The sequence below is a fragment of the Schistocerca americana genome, chromosome 1 (assembly GCF_021461395.2).
Source record: "Schistocerca americana isolate TAMUIC-IGC-003095 chromosome 1, iqSchAmer2.1, whole genome shotgun sequence".
Lineage (NCBI taxonomy): Eukaryota > Metazoa > Arthropoda > Insecta > Orthoptera > Acrididae > Schistocerca > Schistocerca americana.
Window position 1 is genome coordinate 731,641,614 of NC_060119.1, and position 22,874 is coordinate 731,664,487.

The 22,874-nt window shown below is 44.4% G+C and overlaps 1 long non-coding RNA gene across 1 annotated transcript in view; it reads left to right on the plus strand.

Moving 5' to 3' along the window:
- The window catches only part of LOC124545628, a 330,096-nt gene that overhangs the window by 134,505 nt on the left and 172,717 nt on the right, over window positions 1–22,874 (plus strand). The gene's annotated exons all lie outside the window — the stretch shown is intronic.

Genomic DNA, 22,874 nt, shown 5'->3' on the forward strand with positions numbered 1-22,874 from the left:
GCCACTTCTCGCACCATATACAAATACCTTGTCTCAATCGTTTTGTAATTTATTTTGATCATCGGTAAATGACAGCATCTGAGTAATCAGACTGTCTCCTAAATCCTTTGCCCAGATCAGGAAAGGCAATGAGCCTATACCACTTCATTGGGGAACGCCAGATGTTATTCTGTTTTACTCGATGACTTTCTGTCAACTGTTACAAACTGTGAACTTTCTGACAGTAAATCACGCTTCCAGTTGCACAACTGAGACGATAGTCCATTGGCACGCAATTTGATCAGAAGTCGCTTATGAGGTACGGTGTGAAACGCCTTCCGGAAACCCGAAAACATAGTACCAATTTCACATCCTCTCTGAATAGCACTCATTATCTCGAGGAAATAAAGAATTATTTGTTTTTCACAAGAACGATATCTTTGAGTCCGTGTTGGCTGTTTTTCAATAAACGTTTCCTTCCAGACAACCCGTAATACATCAAATGAATTCGCAATTGCGACTAAGAACTACCATCAGTTTTAGAGTGGAATGACGACAATGACAATTTGTGCCGGACCGGGACTCAAACTGGATTTCCCGCATGCATGGCCAAAGGAACTTTGCATCGTAATCAGAACAACAAAGGCATTGCAATATTGTTAACATCGAGTATATATTTCAGTGTCAGGAAGTCGTTTCTGAAAGTATTTGTATGGAGTGTAGCCATGTATGGAAGTGAAACGTGGACGATAAATAGTTTAGACGAGAAGAGAATAGAAGCTTTCGAAATGTGGTGCTACAGAAGAATGCTGAAGATTAGATGGGTAGATCACGTTGCGAGGTGCCGGGGCAAGCAGTGTATTCAACACTAAATTCTTCTAGAATCTACACATGTAAATGATGCTCTAAGCCCCCCCCCCCCATTCTAACTCCGACTTTGACTGTTGCACATGGATAAAAAAATATACGCGAACTGACTGTAACCAACCCTGCAAGTGGAGTAGAAAAGAGTTTGGCACCTGCAATAATTTAATTTGATAAATAAGTTAAATAAGGGAAGGTTTCATTAATGTAGTGAGAAATGATGGGTTGCTCTACCGATTAACAGAATGAAAGTTCTGTCCAAAATAACAATAGGATTTATTAAGACTAAACACAAAATAACAAACAAAAACACATGAAACATTTATAATATATCAAATTGGGTCAAATTGGATACTCAAACAAACGCTGTGAAGGTGAAGTTGTCCCTAAACTAGATTTTGAGGTTTAAGACGAAGTGGTATGTGGAGCCAATTCCTTGCCACTCAAATCTTAAGAGACACACACAGCTAACCCAGCATTAATTGCTGCTACTCAAGACAGAACAAAGTTAGAAAAAGACGAACAGGCGCGCTCTGCTGAGCTCTGATTATCACCTAGGAAAATCCCTATCTGCTGGTGCTGCGTACATACATTACCAAACTGTCTTCTTAACTGCCAGAACATGATGTGGCGTACCGGAGGCGATGGCTGGTTTCATCGACGTCCTCGACCGAAAGGCGAGAGGCGACTACCTAGAGCACACGTACAGGCTGAACACACAACATTCCCGCCCCCACGACAGTGGCCGTGGTTAAACGTTCCAATCAGCAACTCGAAAACCGGCGGAAAATTCCACTCCATTGCCGGAGCACTACCATTCCACCAATGGAGATTCTTGGCGCCAATTTCTGCGCTGATTTTGCTACGTCACGGAGCTAGGCCCTGAGCAAGCCAATCACAGTTACTATTTTGCAGAAAGCGCGGGAATTTTCCCGCCACAACTGCCTGGGTACACAAGTCATTCCCACGCCTTGCTGGTAGCCCGCCAGAAAGTGTTTTCGCTAAGATTCTGCGAAGTAACAGAACCTCTAGCCCAGCCGCTACTTCAGACCCCTCCGGGCGTGTCCCGGGCGTGTCTTTTGACAATGTCGGCGTCTGCAAAGCATTCACTCGACTTCCTCACACCCGTCGGCTTAACCCTTTCCAGATCAGTGGAGCCCGCCTGTCACCGGACCACCCGGGTGACGAGAGACGCTGCGTGGGAAGTCCGCGTGTGAAGGAATAGCGACTTTTCACTGCATGCAATTAGAGAGGAAAATCGTAAGATAGAAATATGAGAGGGGGCTCATACCACCTCTCATAGCCCCTACGCCATTTTAGATTGTAATTGGTGAGCGGTTGGCTCACTTAGGTGCAAGGTAGTGAGTCAATCGCCCAAGAACAATCTCGCAAACTGGCTGCACATGCTGCACTCTATAAAGAAAATCACTGCAACTGAAAAATGCAGCTCATAGAGGGAGGATTATTTATGATGTAGCCAACTTCACCTTCTTAATATGGAACACTAACACTCACATCACACATCCATACCCAGGGAGCCCCTTTCAAACACCGATTCACACAGACATTCACTCTCTAAATATGGCCCGGGCATGTGAGCCAAATATGGAGCAATTTATTCTTTACAATCAGAGTTGGAGTGCTCCGCAATTAAGTGCCCAAGATGTTACAACAATTTTAATCATTAAACTAACCTGAACTCACTCACACATGATACTATTTAAGTTAACAATCTCTTTGTGAGCTTTCAGAATCTAATTACAACCTCCAATTAATTCTGTCTCCCTGCAGCAAGAATAACCTTTACAAAATGTTCCCTGACCTGATGGTCCATTCACAATGACAGTGGTGGTATCTGCTTCAGTTTATGTGGACTTCAGGCACACTGTTTGCATACACACAACAATAAATACAAAATACAAAAAAAACATGGTGTGGAGAACAATACAGTAATTTGTAATAAGAATTGCAGTGTAGAACACAAACACATACAAGGTATAACATACATTACAAAAACAACACAAGAGAAAGAAATTTAAGAAAAAAAACAAGGTCCATGGGGCATCAAGTTGTGTGTGCACATTGCACAAAGTTCACGACTGTGCTGAGAATGAGGCACTAAATCACATTGTTAGAAATATTCGAAGCACTTCACAAATTCCACAGTACTGACATCACATAGGGCTAAACGTCGGGTGTTGTTGCTACGTTGTTGCAACGGCAATAGGGTGTGCTGGAGCATCTGAAGTACTCTGTTGAGATTGCACCAAGACCCACGCATATGATCACGGCAGTACGGTAGGAAGACACAGTGATAGGCTCTCCTCACGTCGATTAATTGTCTCTGAGGTCTACTTGTTGGGACACATCACTAGTCTAGGTCTCTTCTCTCGCTTGACAGTACTTTACATTTCCCAATATTGCAGTTCAACGAGGGATGATGGCACGTGGAGTGACTCCACAAGTGTGTGAGGTCATCCATACAGGATCGAACTAGGAGCGACGATTGCTAAAACTGCTCTCTAATAGAGAGGAGAAGTTAGAAATGAGACCATTCATTTGTTAGTGTGGCACGATACTGCTTTGTCTATGCAGATCGGCCAATGCTAGTGAGTTGTAAAAACCCAAACAGGTGAGTATATAGCGTCCCTTTCTGTCCTGAGGCACATGAGGCGCAGGTTCTGACACGATAGGTGATCTTCTTCGTGTACTCACGACAACGTGGTCTGCCGCAGGGAATCCCTCCAAACGGCTGCCGCGTCCGGAGAGCTAGCAGGCTGTCGTGTGTGTTTCGCGTGTCAGTGTCAACGGCCAGCCTCACTTTCACTTGTGGCCCGGCGAGGATCCCGCCTAATCCCGCAGGTATACAGCCCGGTGACTATCAGCTTGCAGGACCGGACGCTCGCCTTCTTGCAGGTAGCCGAAGACCTCTTGTTTTTGCGCTGGCTGGCCTCTGCATTGCCACGATACCCGTCATCTGCACAGTTCTGACAAAAATTTTATGCCTAACTTTTTCCCATGACCTTCTATGTTATAATAAATTTTAACAAAATCTTGGTGTATCAAATGTAGACATGGAAATAATTTATCTTGATCTTTGTGTAGAGACCGGTCTCACTACTGTACATGGTGTGTGACTGGATGAACAGCTAAATGTGTGGGCCCGCTCTAATATTACTATTAATTATATAGATCTACAGTAGACATGCTCAAGAATTAACTACCATTTGCCAACGATCTACATTCTATGTCTTTTAATTAAATTATGTTGTTATGCAGGTCTAAGTTTTACTGTGCTATAAAGAACATGCAACTATGCTACTTTCGCTCGCCCGTCGTCCCTCCATCTCGGGTCTGTGGTTTGGTGACCTGGAAAATAGCATCTCAACAGGCGCGCGCCAAATACGTGTGGCAGAAAACAGCCACAATATTAAGGATCTAGTCACTGTAAAATCCTAAAGTTTAATCTATCCTAGTATATGGTACTCTCTCTATTTTTTTTTTTACCTTATACAACACTCTTACATAATTCCTGTTACGCTGAGATGTCTCGCTGCTCGCCGCTATTGACGACAGTGATGTGCGCGCCGTACGACATGGCCTCCGAGTTCTCACTACGCCTCACTGAAACTCCAGAGATTGGGTTAGCCATGGCTATACAAGACAATAAATTTATAGTTGCAACTTCTTTTTCTATGTTATGCAGTATTCGCGATCAAAGCACACCTTTCCAGAGGCGATGTAGTATGACCAAGCCAGGACTGGTTCCTGTTGAGGATTCCGTCGCCCAACACACGCCAGCTACACAGTATGTCACGAATATCGAAGTATAAGTCCCTGGTTATTCATCTGTGACAGTCACTAGCAGCACGCTAAATCCCCCAACCAGCACATTGGCATGGTAGGCTTTATGCCCGCATTTCTCTCGTCTAGGGCACCATTGGACTCAAACGCTCACAGGTTCACCCCGACTTGCAAGACAACGATGCTGGCGCAGCTCTGCAAAAAACTATACTGCCCATATTCATCCTCGAAATCACGCAATATACCACAATCTTGCAGTGCACTGACGCGTGCCTGCAAGCATTGGTATGAACGTCTCACGAACTGGTTGTGGCCGCTAAGGAGCGTATCACGACTTCTCAGAACGCTTCTAAGAGCACGTTCTTGTATGCGCCCGTTTGTGCGACATCTCGTCACTCATCTTTATCCCTTAACATGGACACCAGATAGGAAAGGACAAAAACATTGCTCATGGAAAGGTAGTGCCTCTTATCGCAACGACAGAGGAGATCACGAACATAGACAAAAAAAGTTAACAGCAGTAAATTCTTATGCGAGAAAACGCAGCGTGCTAGTACTTTAACAATCTTAATCTATTAATGCAACGATTATTGTTCCCCGAAGAAAGTTTCATATATTTGCCTATTCTACTATGTACATTACTTAAACTACTATTATTCCATGAACTTCTTTGTGTGAGAGATGTGGTGGAGTCCTATGGACTAGCGCCAATCCCTTGTTAGATTCCCCCTCCTCTGACGTGCATTAGGATTTGCAGGTCCTGTTGTCCTTGATTTCGCTCCCTCCAATTACGGTCGCTTTGCCGTTCGTTATTCCTCCTGTCCCAGATTCCATGTCTAGATTGACCCTGCTCCCTGACGTTCTGGTTTCCGTGTCTTTGGTTTCCATAACCTTGAATAGCGTAACCTTGGCTTCCGTGACCCTGGTTTCCTAACTGACCAGTGCGATTATGCGATCTGTTGTCGTCTTTCCTTCCTGGCCCGTGGTATTTGTTACTTTGCCCCTTCTTCCTGTCCTTTGCGTCTTGTTTATCAAAGACAACTTCAAGTTCGCGCAATAGACTCTTGAATGCTTCTATGTCGGATCCACACTTCCCGACAAGTGTCTGTTGGTACCTAACTGGCAATTTGGAAAAGCAAAATTTAATGATTTCTCCGTTGCTATATGGACTATCTAAAAACTGATTCTTCTTGAGTAAATCATCAAGAAATTTGGTTGCGCTCCTATGCCCGGACACTTCCAGTTCAGGACAAAATATTATTTCCTCTTTAATCCTGTCTTGCGTTTCCTTTGACCAGTATGTCCGCAGGAATGCACCAACAAATTCCTGATAAGTCCGACACGTCGCTGCCACACCTCGCATCTTTTCCGCGGCTTGGTCTTCGATGTGTCCACACATGAATTCTAATTTTGCCTGGGTTGGCCATGATGCCGGTAATGAGTTTGTAAATTGCATCACCCAGCTCTTCGGACGCATCGACCCTCCATTTTCTTTGAACTTCTGGAATTTTAGTATCGACAGGAAGTGATTGTGATCAAAATCCTTTCTGATCCTCTCACTGGTGTTGTCACTCGTTTCCGATACTTGAACGTCTGCTGAGTGTCCTGTTCTATCTTGCTGATACCTGTGATGTGCTACCTCTGTAACACAGTGGAAGTGGCACTCAGAATTCACGCTCCTAAGTGGGCTACAATTATTGGAGCTATTACTCGCTGTTTGCCGGCCGCGGTGGTCTCGCGGTTCTAGGCGCGCAGTCGGGAACCGTGTGACTGCTACGGTCGCAGGTTCGAATCCTGCCTCGGGCATGGATGTGTGTGATGTCCTTAGGTTAGTTAGGTTTAAGTAGTTCTAAGTTCTAGGGGACTGATAACCACAGCAGTTGAGTCCCATAGTGCTCAGAGCCATTTGAACCACTCGCTGTTTCTGCGTGTGCATTGTCAGTTCCGCACTCGGTCATTGGGCTAGAGCACGGCGGGCTTTTCCTCGGAGACACAATTCTGTGTACTCCATCATTGGTATCTGAACGCGCAGTGCTCGTGTACCCGTTTCGCTCTAGTTTTGCTATTCGACTCTCTACTTCTTTCATTCGTTTCGTGATATTCGTAACCGCGATATTACCTTGAGTCTTTAAGAACGCTAGGGATTTTGAGTGGGCTTGTGTCGCACGTCGCAAGCAAACTGCGAGTTGAGAAGTTACTTTTGCGATTTTCATTGCCCCTGTTGCTGCTGTTTTGGCTAGGCCTGCTACTTTTTGTGCTACCAGTGACATTTGTTTTGCTTCTCCACATTCTTTCTTTATTGTTAATAGTTCCCCACGAATTTTCCCTATATGCGAAATTATTGCCTGAGTGTCCTTCTTACGCTGTTCGTCAGCTTCTTCCTTCTCCTTCTTACGTTGTTTCTCATCTTCTAACTTCTCCTTCTTACGTTGTTCGTCAGCTTCTTCTTTCATTGATCGTAGTAAGCTCAGTATTGGGTTTACGTCATCTTTTTGATCCTCTTCAAACGTGGGAGATTTAACTCTGGACACCTGGGCGCTAGAGCTCTGACGTGGCCGAGCTAGCCCCTGTCTGCTCTCGTTCGTTTGATTATAAACTTCTGCTACCGTCTCGACCTGTGTGCCTGTCTCTGTTTCATCCTTTACTTCACTATCATAATCACGGCCGCAACGCTGCTCTGAGATCGCGTCCAAATCACCTTCCTCATCAATGACCCTGGCGTCCTGTCCTGCTAAAAATGTGCCCATCTCATCTCCGAACCTATTCCCGTCAGTAAACTGACCCTTCTCCATTATGCTATCCTCTTTTGTTTTAGCTTCGCTCGATAATAGTCGTGCCTTACTTCTCGTTATCATTCATGAAAAACAAATTTATCTAAAATGCACAATAAAATTAATCTACTCCACATATTTTTACACATAGACATAAAATTTCAACAACACCTCTCCAACGCTGTAATTATATGCACGATTTGTTGTGGTACAGAAACCGCACACAAACCCGACAAAGTGTGATGTGATACGGACACACCATCAAAGGAACACAAAAAAAATGAACAAAAGAATATATACACTGAAAACAAAAACGGTAATCATGCGCCGCTACTTAAAACTAAACGCGGAACTACCAGAAAAAAAACTTGGGTATTAATCAATAAAAAATTAAGCAAAAAAAATTCTGAGTGTCCCTACTACTAATAATACTTGCTTATCAGCGATTCACAGGAAAGATCCGAGGCTAAGGGTCGCCATTTTATGCGAGGTGCCGGGGCAAGCAGTGTATTTAACACTAAATTCTTCTAGAATCTACACATGTAAATGATGCTCTAAGCCCCCCCCCCCCCCCATTCTAACTCCGACTTTGACTGTTGCACATGGATAAAAAAATATACGCGAACTGACTGTAACCAACCCTGCAAGTGGAGTAGAAAAGAGTTTGGCACCTGCAATAATTTAATTTGATAAATAAGTTAAATAAAGGAAGGTTTCATTAATGTAGTGAGAAATGATGGGTTGCTCTACCGATTAACAGAATGAAAGTTCTGTCCAAAATAACAATAGGATTTATTAAGACTAAACACAAAATAACAAACAAAAACACATGAAACATTTATAATATATCAAATTGGGTCAAATTGGATACTCAAACAAACGCTGTGAAGGTGAAGTTGTCCCTAAACTAGATTTTGAGGTTTAAGACGAAGTGGTATGTGGAGCCAATTCCTTGCCACTCAAATCTTAAGAGACACACACAGCTAACCCAGCATTAATTGCTGCTACTCAAGACAGAACAAAGTTAGAAAAAGACGAACAGGCGCACTCTGCTGAGCTCTGATTATCACCTAGGAAAATCCCTATCTGCTGGTGCTGTGGACATACATTACCAAACTGTCTTCTTAACTGCCAGAACACGATGTGGCGTACCGGAGGCGATGGCTGGTTTCATCGACGTCCTCGACCGAAAGGCGAGAGGCGACTACCTAGAGCACACGTACAGGCTGAACACACAACATTCCCGCCCCCACGACAGTGGCCGTGGTTAAACGTTCCAATCAGCAACTCGAAAACCGGCGGAAAATTCCACTCCATTGCCGGAGCACTACCATTCCACCAATGGAGATTCTTGGCGCCAATTTCTGCGCTGATTTTGCTACGTCACGGAGCTATGCCCTGAGCAAGCCAATCACAGTTACTATTTTGCAGAAAGCGCGGGAATTTTCCCGCCACAACTGCCTGGGTACACAAGTCATTCCCACGCCTCGCTGGTAGCCCACCAGAAAGTGTTTTCGCTAAGATTCTGCGAAGTAACGGAACCTCTAGCCCAGCCGCTACTTCAGACCCCTCCGGGCGTGTCCCGGGCGTGTCTTTTGACAATGTCGGCGTCTGCAAAGCATTCACCCGACTTCCTCACACCCGTCGGCTTAACCCTCTTCAGATCAGCGGAGCCCGCCTGTCACCGGACCACCCGGGTGATGAGAGACGCTGCGTGGGAAGTCCGTGTGTGAAGGAATAGCGACTTTTCACTGCATGCAATTAGAGAGGAAAATCGTAAAATAGAAATATGAGAGGGGGCTCATGCCACCTCTCAACGTAACTAATGAGGAGGTATTGAATAGAATTGGAGAGAAGAGAAATTTGTGGCGCAAGTTAACTAGAAGAAGGGATCGGTTGGTCGGGCATATTCTGAGTCATCAAGGGATGCCCAATTGGGTATTGGAGGGCAGCGTGGAGGGTAAAAGTCGTAGAGAGAGACCTAGAGATGAATACAATAAGCAGATTCAGAAGGATGTAGGTTGCAGTAGGTACTGGGAGATGAAGAACCTTGCACAGGATAGAGTAGCATGGAGAGCTGCATCAAATCAGTCTCTGGACTGGGGGCCACAACAACAACATATCTTCAGAGCCATAGCAAATATCGGCCAGTGCCTTTTTTGACATCCCTGAATGTCCCGAACCTCTGCAGGACTTCTTTACCAGCAGCGCGCGATCCTTCGTGGAGGCAGTCCTGTAGGGCGTCTCAGTCGAAAACTGAGGAACACCCGATTGCCGCTCATCTGTTGGTGTGCATATTCTGACGCTTACAGTGGCATATATTGTCCAAATTTTCGTAACATTATCTTTGTGTCAAGACGTTTACCTCTGCGTCAATAATGTGATGTTAAAATTTGACGTCATTCTGAGCGGTAGTTATCTTTCTACAGCATTTTGAAACTGGAATTTTTATTGTGGATACCATGTACGTATAAATGCGCGATTCAGTGGTTGGTTGTATGGGCATAGTGTGATTGTTGTTCTTCCGGATATGTGGATTTAACATCTTTATTGAGCAGAGAACTCAAAGTCATTGTTAATTTACAAAAAGTTACTACCATTTTTTGACAACAGAATTCTGAAATTGTGGTCGTACAGCGAATGTCACCAGTTAATTAGTGAGGTTTTCACACTAACAGATAAACAGTATTCAACTGGGAGCATTCGAGCAAACACGTGACAAAGCTACTAATATTCAACTTTAATAAATGAGTTACCAGTTACATTAGGGCACGATAGCAGGCCCGCGTAGGGCCAACACCTGAAGTAGCTTATTTTGTTTGCATTATGTAAGTTATAGCCCAAATAGGTGATGACAATTAAGAATTTGTTTCCTTTTCTTAAAATTATTACCATTTAATATGAGGCTAAACGTGTTGACTCTCGTCCCCTTGTATCGTCCTTGTGCTGATGAAATAAAGAGCCCGTGCCATCCTCTTCATCTCAAAGCAGAATATGCACCCTACGTCCTCCACAAGCTGATGGATATATTCCAGTCTGTCTTCTCGAATAGTTTTTACTGTCACGCCTTTTTAGCACCATGTATCTTCTTCTTGTGAGTTTTCTCCATAAGTTTCTTTCTTCATTGATTCTGCGGAGAATCTGCTCGTCTCTTAACTTGGCAGTCCCTCTAATTTTCAACTTCTACTGTAGCAACGCATCGACACCTTCCTCTCGTCTTCACTCTTTTCATTCAAGTCAACGGGTCCTATAATTCTTCTTTACTTTCACTGGGGATAGCAATGTATCATCGAATATTATCATTGGTTTTCGGTCACCCTGAGTTTTAATCCCACTTCTAAGTCTTTCGTTTATTTCTTTCATTGCGGAAGACTACATGCCTGTCTAAAACCCTTTTAATCTACACTACGTTCTTGGTCTTTCATTGTTATTGTTCCCTCTTGGTTCTTGTACATATTGTTTTTCCACATGTACACTGCACATCTTTCCCTATAGCATTGTTTTGAACATCTTGCATAATTCTGCTTTCTCGAAAGATTTTTCTAGGTCGTCAAATTCTTAAGTCTTGCTTCTATTATCAGACGCAAAGTCCAACTGCCTCTTTGGTGCCTCTGCCTTTTCTAAAGCCAGTCGGATCGTCACCTAACAAATCCTCAATTTTCCTTCTTCTGTTTATTACTAGGCACCTATGTGCCGTTGTTATCCTCGGGATTGTGTGGATGGTATTTTCCCGAAAGTCTGATGGTATATCTCAGAGATTATGGATTCTACACACTAACTTCAATGATCACTTGGTTGCCGCAAGTTTTCCAAGCCCCTGTTACACTCTGTTTGTAGTACTGGACCCGTTATGTCTTCCATATCGACTTTCATTTCTTCCTCAACGACATCATCAGTGGATGCCTTCAGTGTACTCTTTCCACCTACCTGCTCTGCAATGTGTAACCTTATAAAATCTAAAGAAACTTCTCTGAAATCAGACGTACAAAGCATGCGGAAGAAGGCATCTGATAACGACACGGAATTGACGGTCGCAACTTGAACGACAGACTTATGCAAGCGTACTGGTTGTTGTTGTTGTGGTCTTCAGTCCTGAGACTGGTTTGATGCAGCTCTCCATGCTACTCTATCCTGTGCAAGGTTCTTCATCTCCCAGTACCTACTGCAACCTACATCCTTCTGAATCTGTTTAGTGTATTCATCTCTTGATCTCCCTCTGCGATTTTTACCCTACACGCTGCCCTCCAATATTAAATTGGTGATCCCTTGATGCCTCAGAATATGCCCTACCAACCGATCCCTTCTTCTAGTCAAGTTGTGCCACAAATATCTGTTCTCTCCAATTCTATTCAATACCTCCTCATCAGTTATGTGATCTACCCATCTTATCTTCAGCATTCTTCTGTAGCACCACATTTCGAAAGCTTCTATTCTCTTCTTGTCTAAACTATTTACCGTCCGTATTTCACTTCCGTACATGGCTACACTCCATACAAATATTTTCAGAAACGACTTCCTGACACTTAAATCTATACTCGATGTTAGCAAATTTCTCTTCTTCAGAAACACTTTCCTTGCCATTGCCAGTCTACATTTTATATCCTCTCTACTTCGACCATCAGCAGTTATTTTGCTCCCCAAATAGCAAAACTCATTTCCTAATCTAATTCCCGCAGCATCACCCGATTTAATTCGACTACATTCCATTATTCTCGTTTTGCTTTTGTTGATGTTCATATTATATCCTCCTTTCAAGACCATGTCCATGCCATTCAGCTGCTCTTCCAGGTCCTTTGCTGTCTCTGACAGAATTACAATGTCATCGGCGAATCACAAAGTTTTTATTTCTTCTCCATGGATTTTAATTCCTACTCCGAAGTTTTCTTTTGTTTCCTTTACTGCTTGCTGAATATACAGATTGAATAACATCGGGGAGAGGCTACGACCGTGTCTCACTCCTTTCCTAACCACTGCTTCCCTTTCACGTCCGTCGACTCTTATCTCCTACAAAATAATATATAGAAATTTTAAAGAAGCAAAAAATCGAAAACTTTGCGGAAGGACATTAGAATAAGGCAAGAGAGGCGTGGCCTCTGACCGTGGCACTAGACGGGTACTTCCATTCCCCAGTGGGACAGGGTGCATGCATTATGCAGCGGCCTGCCGAGTGTTTATGTATGTATATGCGAAGATAGGTTGTGTTGGCTAGTTAGCGTCTCACCAGCAACAGTCGTAGCGTAGGAGACGGAAGGCGACAGAAGCGAGCGCCCTGTACGGGGCCAGCCTACCTGGGAACGGCGAACAGCTCCGCTGCGGCTCGTGGGAACGCAGCGCTGCGCCAGCCTGACGGATGTGTGTGTGTGTGTGTGAGTGAGTGTGTGAGTGTGTGGGCGGCAAGCAGGAAGAGCCGCGCTGGGAGGGGGCGCGGAATGTGCTGGCGCTAGTCGTGAGAGTGACGCCGGTTGACCATACGTCACCACCCACCACTGCCACAGCCGTGCACCTACAAGGCATCCCGTGAAGTTAATTTCACGCTACAGTTCCATATTTTCCCCTGTCAACGTAAAATAGTTCATCGTGGGTTTCACACGTAACCCATGTCGATGGGTTGGATATGTAACGTCGTCAGTCGTATACCCCGGACTGTCGTGGGACATTTCTCGCTACCAAGCTGTCTTCCTCCTCCACAAAGCACTGCCGTTGCTTAGAAATCGCCTAATATGCAGGGTCTGGAGAAAAATAAGGAAACGCCTAGAGAAATGTCTGCCTGAACATAAATGCAGACGACAGTCAAGCCTGCAGGTTGTGCTGTTGTAAGACGCTTATCCGGAAAGCAAGGTCCAATCCGTCGCGAAATGCGAATTACGATGAAAATCAAAAATGTTTTCTTTGCAAACAGTCAGCTAAAGCTCCCAGCTACTTCTCTAGGCAGTCGCAGCGCTGAGTTTACCATTTGTCGTGGCATTGTGCTAATTTTCCAGTACCCTCGTCACAGAAGACAGCCGCCTGTCCTTTCTGACAGTTTTTTTACGCTAGTCTGAGCTCGTTATCTGTGCCGAAATTTAATGTTCATAGTCAGTGTTTCATGTGAGCCTAGATGAATATCAGAGGGAGCTAATTCCTGGCTGTATGGTGACTGATCGAACACCTCCTATCGAAATAGTTTTTAGCAGCATCCTTGTTGCTCTTGTAGTGTGTGACCGAGAATTGTCATGAAGAAGGAAATCGTGACTTACGTTACGTAAAGTTCCATGAAGTCAGGCGAAATCTTTCAGCAAGCACCCATACTTGGCGGGAGACACACTTTTTTAAGCATCACTATGTGATCAGAACCGGAAAGGGCGACGTGATGCGACCGACGGCCCTACTAGAGACACTGTCGAAATAGAAAACTATACTCGTAAATGTACAAAAAAACAGATACCATCATCATATAGTTAACACTAACTGACCATTGACCTTCATCTTCTGTGCTGGATGCACATGCATTGCACTAACTCTTACGGGACTTGGTAAGAATGTCTGCCGCCAATAATGAGTGTAATGGGCAGGGGCACTAAGACTGTAGTATGTGGACATTAAGCTAGGAATGTGGGTCTCACGGGGAGCGTGCAAGGGATGAATTCCTGCAGTCGCACTATTATCTGTGCCCTCGGTGGCTCAGATGGATAGAGCGTCTGCCATTTAAGCAGGAGGTCTCGGGTTCGTCCACACTACAGTGCGTGGCGCAGGGTACCGCGTACCACGACCAATTATTTGCACTACTGGCCATTAAAATTGCTACACCACGAAGATGACGTGCTACAGACGCGAAATTTAACCGACAGGAAGAAGATGCTGTGATATGCAAATGATTAGCTTTTCAGAGCATTCACACAACGTTGCCGCCGGTGGCGACACCTGCAACGTGCTGACATGAGGAAAGTTTACAACCGATTTCTCATACACAAACAGCGGTTGACCGGCGTTGCCTAGTGAAACGATGTGATGCCTCGTGTAAGGAGGAGAAATGCGTACCATCACGTTTCCGACTTTGATAAAGGTCGGATTGTAGTTTATCGAGATTGCGGTTTATCGTGAAGCGACATTTCTGCTCGCGTTGGTCGAGATCCAATGACTGTTAGCAGAAAATGGAATCGGTGGGTTCAGGAGGGTAATACGGAAGGCCGTGCTGGATCCCAACGGCCTCGTATCACTGCCAGTCGAGATGACAGGCATCTTATCTGCATGGCTGTAACGGATCGTGCAGCCACGTCTTGAGCCCTGAGTCAACAGATGGGGACGTTTGCAAGACAACAACCATCTGCACGAACAGTTCGACGACGTTTGCAGCAGCATGGACTATCAGCTCGGAGACCGTGGCTGCGGTTACCCTTGACGCTACATCACAGACAGGAGCTCCTGCGATGGTGCACTCAGCGACGAACGTTCTGTTTACAGCATCATGATGGTCGTGTCCGTGTTTGGCGACATCGTGGTGAACGCACATTGGAAGCGTGTATTCGTCTTCGCCATACTGGCGTATCACCCAGCGTGTTGGTATGGGGTGCCATTGATTACACGTCTCGGACACCTCTTGTTCGCATTGACGGCACTTTGAACAGTGGACGTTACATTTCAGATGTGTTACGACCCGTGGCTCTACCCTTCACTCGATCCCTGCGAAACCCCACGTTTCAGCAGGATAATGGACGACCGCATGTTGCAGGTCCTGTACGGGCCTTTCTGGATACAGAAAATGTTCGACTGCTGCCCTGGCCAGCACATTCTCCATATCTGTCACCAACTGAAAACGTCTGGTCAATGGTGGAAGAGCAACTCGCTCGTCACAATACGCCAGTCACTACTCTTGATGAGCTGTGGCATCATGCTGAAGCTGCATGGGCAGCTGTACCTGTACACGCCATCCAAGCTGTGTTTGACTCAATGCCCAGGCGTATCAAGGCCGTTATTACGGCCAGAGGTGGTTGTTCTGGGTACTGATTTCTCAGGATCTATGCACCCAAATTGCGTGAAAATGTAAACACGTGCCAGTTCTAGTATAATATATTTGTCCAATGAATACCCGTTTATCATCTGCATTTCTTCTTGGTGTAGCAGTTTTAATGGCCAGTAGTGTACTTTCTTGTTCCACTCGTAAACAGAACGAATGAAAAACGACTATCTGAATGTCTCTATACGAGCGCTGATTTCTCGCGTCATATCTTCGCAGTCCTTTCGCGCGTTGTACTGGAAGCAACAGAATCGTTACGCAGTCAGCTTCAAATGTCGATGTGACTTTTTTGATGCGGCCCGCCAATTACTTTCGCCTCAGTATTGTCACATGCAACCTAAGGCCTCAGTTATTTGCTGGATATATTTCAACCTCTGTCTTAGTCCTCAGTTTTCAGCCTCTACAGCTCCCTCTAGTACCATGAATGTTATTTCGTGATGCCTGCACAAGTACCATCCCGTCCTCCCTTCTTGTCAGTGTTTTCCGTGTATTCCTTTCCTCGCCGATTCTGCCGTGAATCTTCTCATTCCTTACCTTGTCAGTCCATCTAATTTTCAATATTCTTCTGTAGCACCACATCTGAAATGCTTCGATGCTCTTCTGTTCGCATTTTCCCTCATCCCATGTTTCACTATCATACAATGCTGTGCCCCAAACGTACAGTCTCAGAAATTTCTTACTCAATTTAAGGCCTGTGTTTGACGCTAGTTGAATTCTCTTGACCAGGAATGCCCTTTTTGCCGGTACTGTCTGCTTTTGATGTCCGCCTTGCTCCTCCCGTCGTGGGTCATTTTGCTGCTTAGACAGCAGAATTCCTTAACTTCGTCTGGTCCGTGGTCCCCAATCCAAATGTTAAGTTTCTCGCCTTCCTCATTTCTACTACTTTTCATTACTTTGTCTTTCCTTGATTTACTCTCAACCCGTTCTCTGTCCTCATTAGACTATTCAGCAGATCCTGTAACTCTTCTTCCCTTTCACTGAGGATAGCAATGTCATCAGCCAATTTAATCATTGACATTTTTTCACCTCCAATTTGAACAACATTCTTGAACCTTTGTATTATTTCCAGTATTGCTTCATCAATATATAGACTGAGCAGTAGGGACGAAAGACTACATCCCTGTCTTACACCCCTTTTAATCCGAGTACATCGTTCTTATTCTTCCAGTCCTATTTTCTCACTTGGCTCTTGTACATATTGCATATTATCCGTCTTTCCCTATATCTTATCCCTATATTCTTATAATTTCTAATATCTTGCACCATTTGACATAGTCGAACTCTTTTTCCAGGTTGACAAATCCTGAGATTTTGTCTTGATTTTTCCTTAATCTTGCTTCAATAATCAACGGCAACGCCAGAATTGCCTTTACCTTTCCTGTAGTCAAACTGATAGTCATCTAATAGATTCTCAATGTTCTTTTCCATTCTTTTTTATATTATTCTTCTCAGCAAATTGGATGCATGAGCTGTTAAGGTGATTGTGCGATAATTCTCGCACTTACCGGCTCCTCTAGCTTCGTAATTGCGTGGATCATATTTTTCCAAAAGTCAGATGGTATATTGCCAAACTGATACATTTTTCATACCAAAATGAACAGTCGCTTCATTGACACTTCCCACAATGATTTTAGAAATTCTGCTCCGTGATCCTTAATCCAAATGTTAAATTTCTCGCTATCCTTATTTCTACTACTTTTCATTACTTTGTCTCTCTTTGATTTACTCTCAACCCGTTCTCTGTCCTCATTAGACTGTTCATTCCATTCAGCAGGTACTGTAACTCTTCTTCCTTTCACTGAGGATAGCAATGTCTTCAGCCAATCTTATCATTGACATTTTTTCACCTCCAATCTTAAGTACATTCTTGAACCTTTCTATAATTTCCAGTACTGTTTCTTCAATATACAGATTGAGCAGTAGGGACTTATTCGGACGTAAGTCTCGCAAAGCTCTTTCAACTGCATAAAAAATTCCCTCGCCTCCAAACGTACACCGCCCGATTTTGGTTCCGATGGACACACCACCTCCATTACGTCCCACAGTGAATATGTTGTTATTGTGAAACTGAGTTCTACCCTCATGAGAAAGTTGCGGGAAAAACGTCAATTCTTCATTGTCGAGCCCGGCGTTATTGTATCGTTCTGCGATCTGTTAACGAAATGTGCTATGTAGATGGGTTATACAAGTACCTTTCCGGTGTCATGTTGCATCTGAGTCATATGCAAGAGCGTGAACTGAAAGAGGTGTGGAACGTTGTTGCTTCCTTCAAAAACGCCAACAGTGTTTGCAGCTTAAGGTTGTTACGTGCCGAAAGTATCAGGGTAATAATATTGCACAAAATTAAAGTACTGAAGACGTGATGTCTCTGGGAAACGTGAACCCTGAAATACAATGAAAAAGACATCGTTTGGGTCACTCTGTCTTACTTGGAATAGCGGTTTTGCCTCGTATTACAGGTCACCTTCAGATTCACATAAGTAACAGTATTACTGCGAAGCATAACTTGTCAGCAGGGCGAGGATTCACAGATATCTCTGTTTTTCATTATAATTCATTACTGCGGAAAATTTTGAAACTTCAGTCGGCGACGAAAATTTTGCTGCTCGAACAACTCTTCCCCTTTAATCTTCCCATTGGTTCCTGCCCACCGATTTTAAGCATCCCATTGGATCTTCTCAAAAGCTGTGAATTTAGTATCTTCGGACGTACGGTTGCTGCGAGGAGTCTGATTTCAGCGCAGTCTCGGGATTGTAACAGAATGAAACGATTTTACTCGACACAGAGGTTCTACTGTGTTATTCACCTGCGAGAAGTTTTACTCTGCGCGCCAAATTGGGGATGAAGGCTGGATACCTAACTTTCGTGCACAGTGCTTCCGTCCCGACATTAAGTTTAAATTTGTCGCAGATAATACCAGAGTTTACATTCGTCAAGAGTAAAGCAATTTTACTCTCCACTTTTTTTGCGATTTTTTGGAAACATAAAACTAGAAGGTTAAGTCTTCTATTAACTTTTCTCAAAAAATTTCACTAAATAAATGAAATAAATAAAATCTTTAAACCGATAAAGAAAATAAAAGCAATTCAAAGACAAAGGTAAAAATCTCTTTCAAGTTAAATACTGAATATTAATTTATTATAACGAAACCGAGGTAAAGTACCTCGAACTCAAATAAACACAAAAGGTATAACAGCAAGCTTAATAAAAAATATAAAAGAATAAAAATCACCACCTAAAGAATTTAAAGCCAACAACATTCTCATAAAAACAAATCTAGTATATTCAGCCAATAAAATCAAAGTTATTTGAGGAGCGGATTTACTTTCTCGCTCCATCGCGACAAAAACGAGATAGCTAAGCTTATATATATATTCCATCAAAATAGCATGGCGTAGAAAACTTCGAACCAGATTGTAGACATAACGATACACACTTACGGCTTTCGATGACCATTAAAAAACAAGTGGTGAGATGGCTGTCTACACTGCCAGCACGTAGACCGGCAGGCTATTGTGTTTTTATCGTAATAATAATCGTAATTAAAATTATTGTTATAGCGAGAAATATCTGGAAATAGTAGGAAGAATTGTGGGTCCAAAGTAATTAAGTCGATGGCCAGTATTAATGTGCAGCACGAAGGGGTGCAACCGTATTAAGAGCATACGTGATGCAGACACCTCAAAGTACATCCTCAAAAAGAGACATAGGTAAACTCGTTCCTGTGACGCACAGATGGTAAATGTTACATTTCACTGATCTTTACAGCCACATGACTGCCTACAGCTGGCAGAAAGTACGTCATAATACACTCACTGAACGAGAGGAGGATACACAATGAAACGTCACGCACTAAGAGCGTATGTGACGTTATTTTAAATATCACGGAATCGACTCTACAAATAAATTGGCAGTATAAGCCTAGTTATTAATGCACCACCTCTAGCCCGGATGCATGCACTGATTCGGTTGCAGGGAGGGAGGGGGGGGGGGCTGTCATGAAGCCATTATATCTTCTCCTAAAGCAAGCTGGTCCATAACTGTTGTAAATGGTCCTTGATATCCTGGGTACTGCCATTGGGACGGAGTTGACATCAGAGCTGATCCCAACACTTGGATATACTGGGAAGCTGTTGAAGTCCAAACTGGCCCTAGTATCCTGCATACTGGCACTGGGACGGATCTGGCGTCCAAACTGGCACCAATATCCTGTATACTGGCACAGGGATATAGCTGAAGTCTCAACTGACCCCAATGTCTTGGATACTGGCACTGGAACACAGTTCAAATCCTGTTTGGGTAAACACATGTTCTATCGGAGGGGGGACCTGAGGATCTTGCTGGCCATGGGAGTACCGCAACATCACGCAGTGATTCATCGAGATACATACCATCTACAGAAGAGCATTTTCTTTTGAAAAATGGCACTGGTACGCCCTGCTAAATCTGCAGGACAGGACAGGTAGTTTAAATTGCGGAAAGGGGCCAAAATAAGGGGCTGTCAGTTATACTCGAACATACAACTTTATTATTTGATCAAACATTACAAGAGCCCCCCAAAAACGTTTTTTAAACACACAGCTTTAATCTCTAGGACTTAATTACCAGCTGAAAGCCACTTTGATTTAAAAACGACTGAAGACCAATAACTTAAAACGCAAGCACAATCAGAAATTTAAAAGGCAAGCCTTCTCTTAAAATAGTTCTTTAGTTAGGCTGAAGGCCCAAAGAATCAGACACTTTAAGAGCAAACAAGTTAAATTCAAATCGGCTGAAGGCCTAACACTTAAAACTCCTTAACATTAAAGTTTTTTAAATACCAAAGGCCTTACGTGAAACAGTTCTTTAATTTAGGCTGAAGGCCTTAAGATCAAAACAACTTAAAATCGGCTGAAGGCCCAATACTTAAAATTCAACAATATTAAAATTTTTAAAATGCTAAAGGTCTTACGTGAAACAGTTCCTTAAATTAGGCTGAAGGCCTAAAGAATCTTGCGCCTTAAGGGCAAAACAACCTTAATATAAAAAAATCGGCTAGAAGCCGTACAAGTACAAACAACATGAAGAAATAAAAAAAGGCAGTACACTCAAGGGCGCTCAGATGTTCGAGGGTCGGCCTGTAATTCAAACACTAACGCTCGCTTAGGTGAGACAGGCAGTCGGGCCAATCATTCACAATCCCACGACAACCCAATCGACCGACAGCCGACGAACCCACTGACAACATAACTTCCACTTCACCCGACCAGGGCACAACAGGGAGATCAACGGAACACCGTAGACGATATTGGCGCCCACAAACAATCATACATGGAGCTGTCAAACTACACACTGTGCTGGACAGCACAACACAATGAGGAAACTACACTGCCTGAAATTTACGTGAACGGCCAGGGCAGGTAACCAGAACGCTTACGGCCACAAGGCAGAAGATTCCGCTGGCGCACTTCAATTCAAATAACCAAATACAGTGAAACTCCACAGGAGTGTGGCAAGAATTTTCCATCTTGAAAACCACGTTGTCGCTCACGGGAATATGCCAACAGCCGACAACGAACTCCAAACGACACAATGTGAACAGTCTTGACTTGGTGGTAGATTTAATCAAAACTTAAGCTTCGAGTCCAGGGTCGGTGAGCCACGGACCTCGTAGCAATAGGAACAGCCCCATACACTCCGACACCGTGTGGAGACCGCCAGCGGCCCCGGCCAAACTACGTCCCGCGGAGCATTCCTCGCTGCTCCACTCCAACTGACCGAGTGCTCAGGCCCGGAATCGCTGAAAGGGCCAAATAACGTCGGCCGATGAGACGACCAACCGAACGACCAACCAACGGTCGTCTCGCTCCAATCTCCCTCCGTCGGACAGTTCATGTGTGTCGCCAGCGGTCGGCGAGCACTGGCTGTCGGCGCCTCACCGGCGCTCATCCTCGACTTCACTGCTGCTGCGTCCCGACTGCACTGCTGGTCCGTCCCGAAATAACTGCCAGACACACGACGACCTGGAAATACTATCGGTCGCTCCAGAGATGGTACGACAGTGTACTTATCAATACGCGCTGCTGCTGCCGCTCACAGGCATGCAAGGCAGGAAGATAGTGACGCCAGCAAACGGAATAAAAAAAGGAGGCCGCAGTACCGTAATAGAAGATGACAAACAATAAATGGGATAAGCGCGAGCCGTGCGCGGCTCAGGCAACACAATACTGTCTCAGGAGAGGTGAAACATTACGTCGCAAGGTGTTCGTGCCGTCGGTGTACCTCCAGTCACTATGAAACGTCCCCTTAGAAGAATTATGGATTACTGTGCTGGTAAACCTCTTACGTTATTTGATTTACAAACAGCTGAGCAAAATTCAACGTACTCAGACAGTTTTCTCTTTACTTATTCTGATCATCACTAAATTGACGCACAATATTTTAGTGCAACACAGTCTGACTTTCAATAATCCCTACAGAAGAATGGCCCTGGCTAACAATAACCTTTACCTTTCATGAATCACTTACCTCACAAAAATCTTCGTTACTCGAACTACTGCAATACAGCGAGCGCCAATACTGCCAGGTAAATAAAGGCACTAACTATTGATGGGCGTAGTTAGCAAATGAAAGATTTTGATAGAGAACAAACAATGTATCTTCCTTAATAGCGTTCAGAAGTCATTATATATATGTTCATGACACCCAGTCTTACAAATTTCCTTTTCCTGGCGGAAACACGTCCAGATCGTCCGCTCTCAAAACTCTAGCATCTCTCTCCCCACATCCACCACTGCTGGCGGCTCACCTCCAACCGCGCAACGCTACGCGCTGTTCACATCCAACTGCCCAACACTACAATAGCGAATATTCCAACAATGCCAACCAGCCACAGACTGCACACAGCACAGTCATTGATTTTCACACAGAGTGCTACGTGGCGTTACCAAAATAAAAACCTAAACAGCCTACTTACAACTAGAAGTCGTGATGTGAAGTCGTACCCGGTGGTTCGTCACACAATGACACCTCTTTGCCACTCCAAAACATTGGAAGAACGAGAGCTCTCCACATGTCGCCGACAATGTCATTCGAGGCAGTGCAGAATTGCGATTCATCGCTGAACACGGTGCTGCCACATTTATCAACGATCCATGCCCTCCAGCCAGTGGATACACCGGTTCCCGTCAGATCACCGAAGTTAAGCGCTGTCGAGAGTGGCCGGCACTTGGATGGCCTCGTGATGCCAAATGAGGGGCTACTCGACCAAATAGTAGCGGCTCCGGTCAAAGAAAACCATCATAACGACCGGGAGAGCGGTGTGCTGACCACATGCCCCTCCTATCCGCATCGTCAGCTGAGGATGACACGGCGGTCGGATGGTCCCGATGGGCCACTTGTGGCTTCAAGACGGACTGCTGTGCACGCCCTCCGCTCACGGCACCACTCTAGAGGCAGCTGTTTGCGTTGCGGTGTTAACAGCA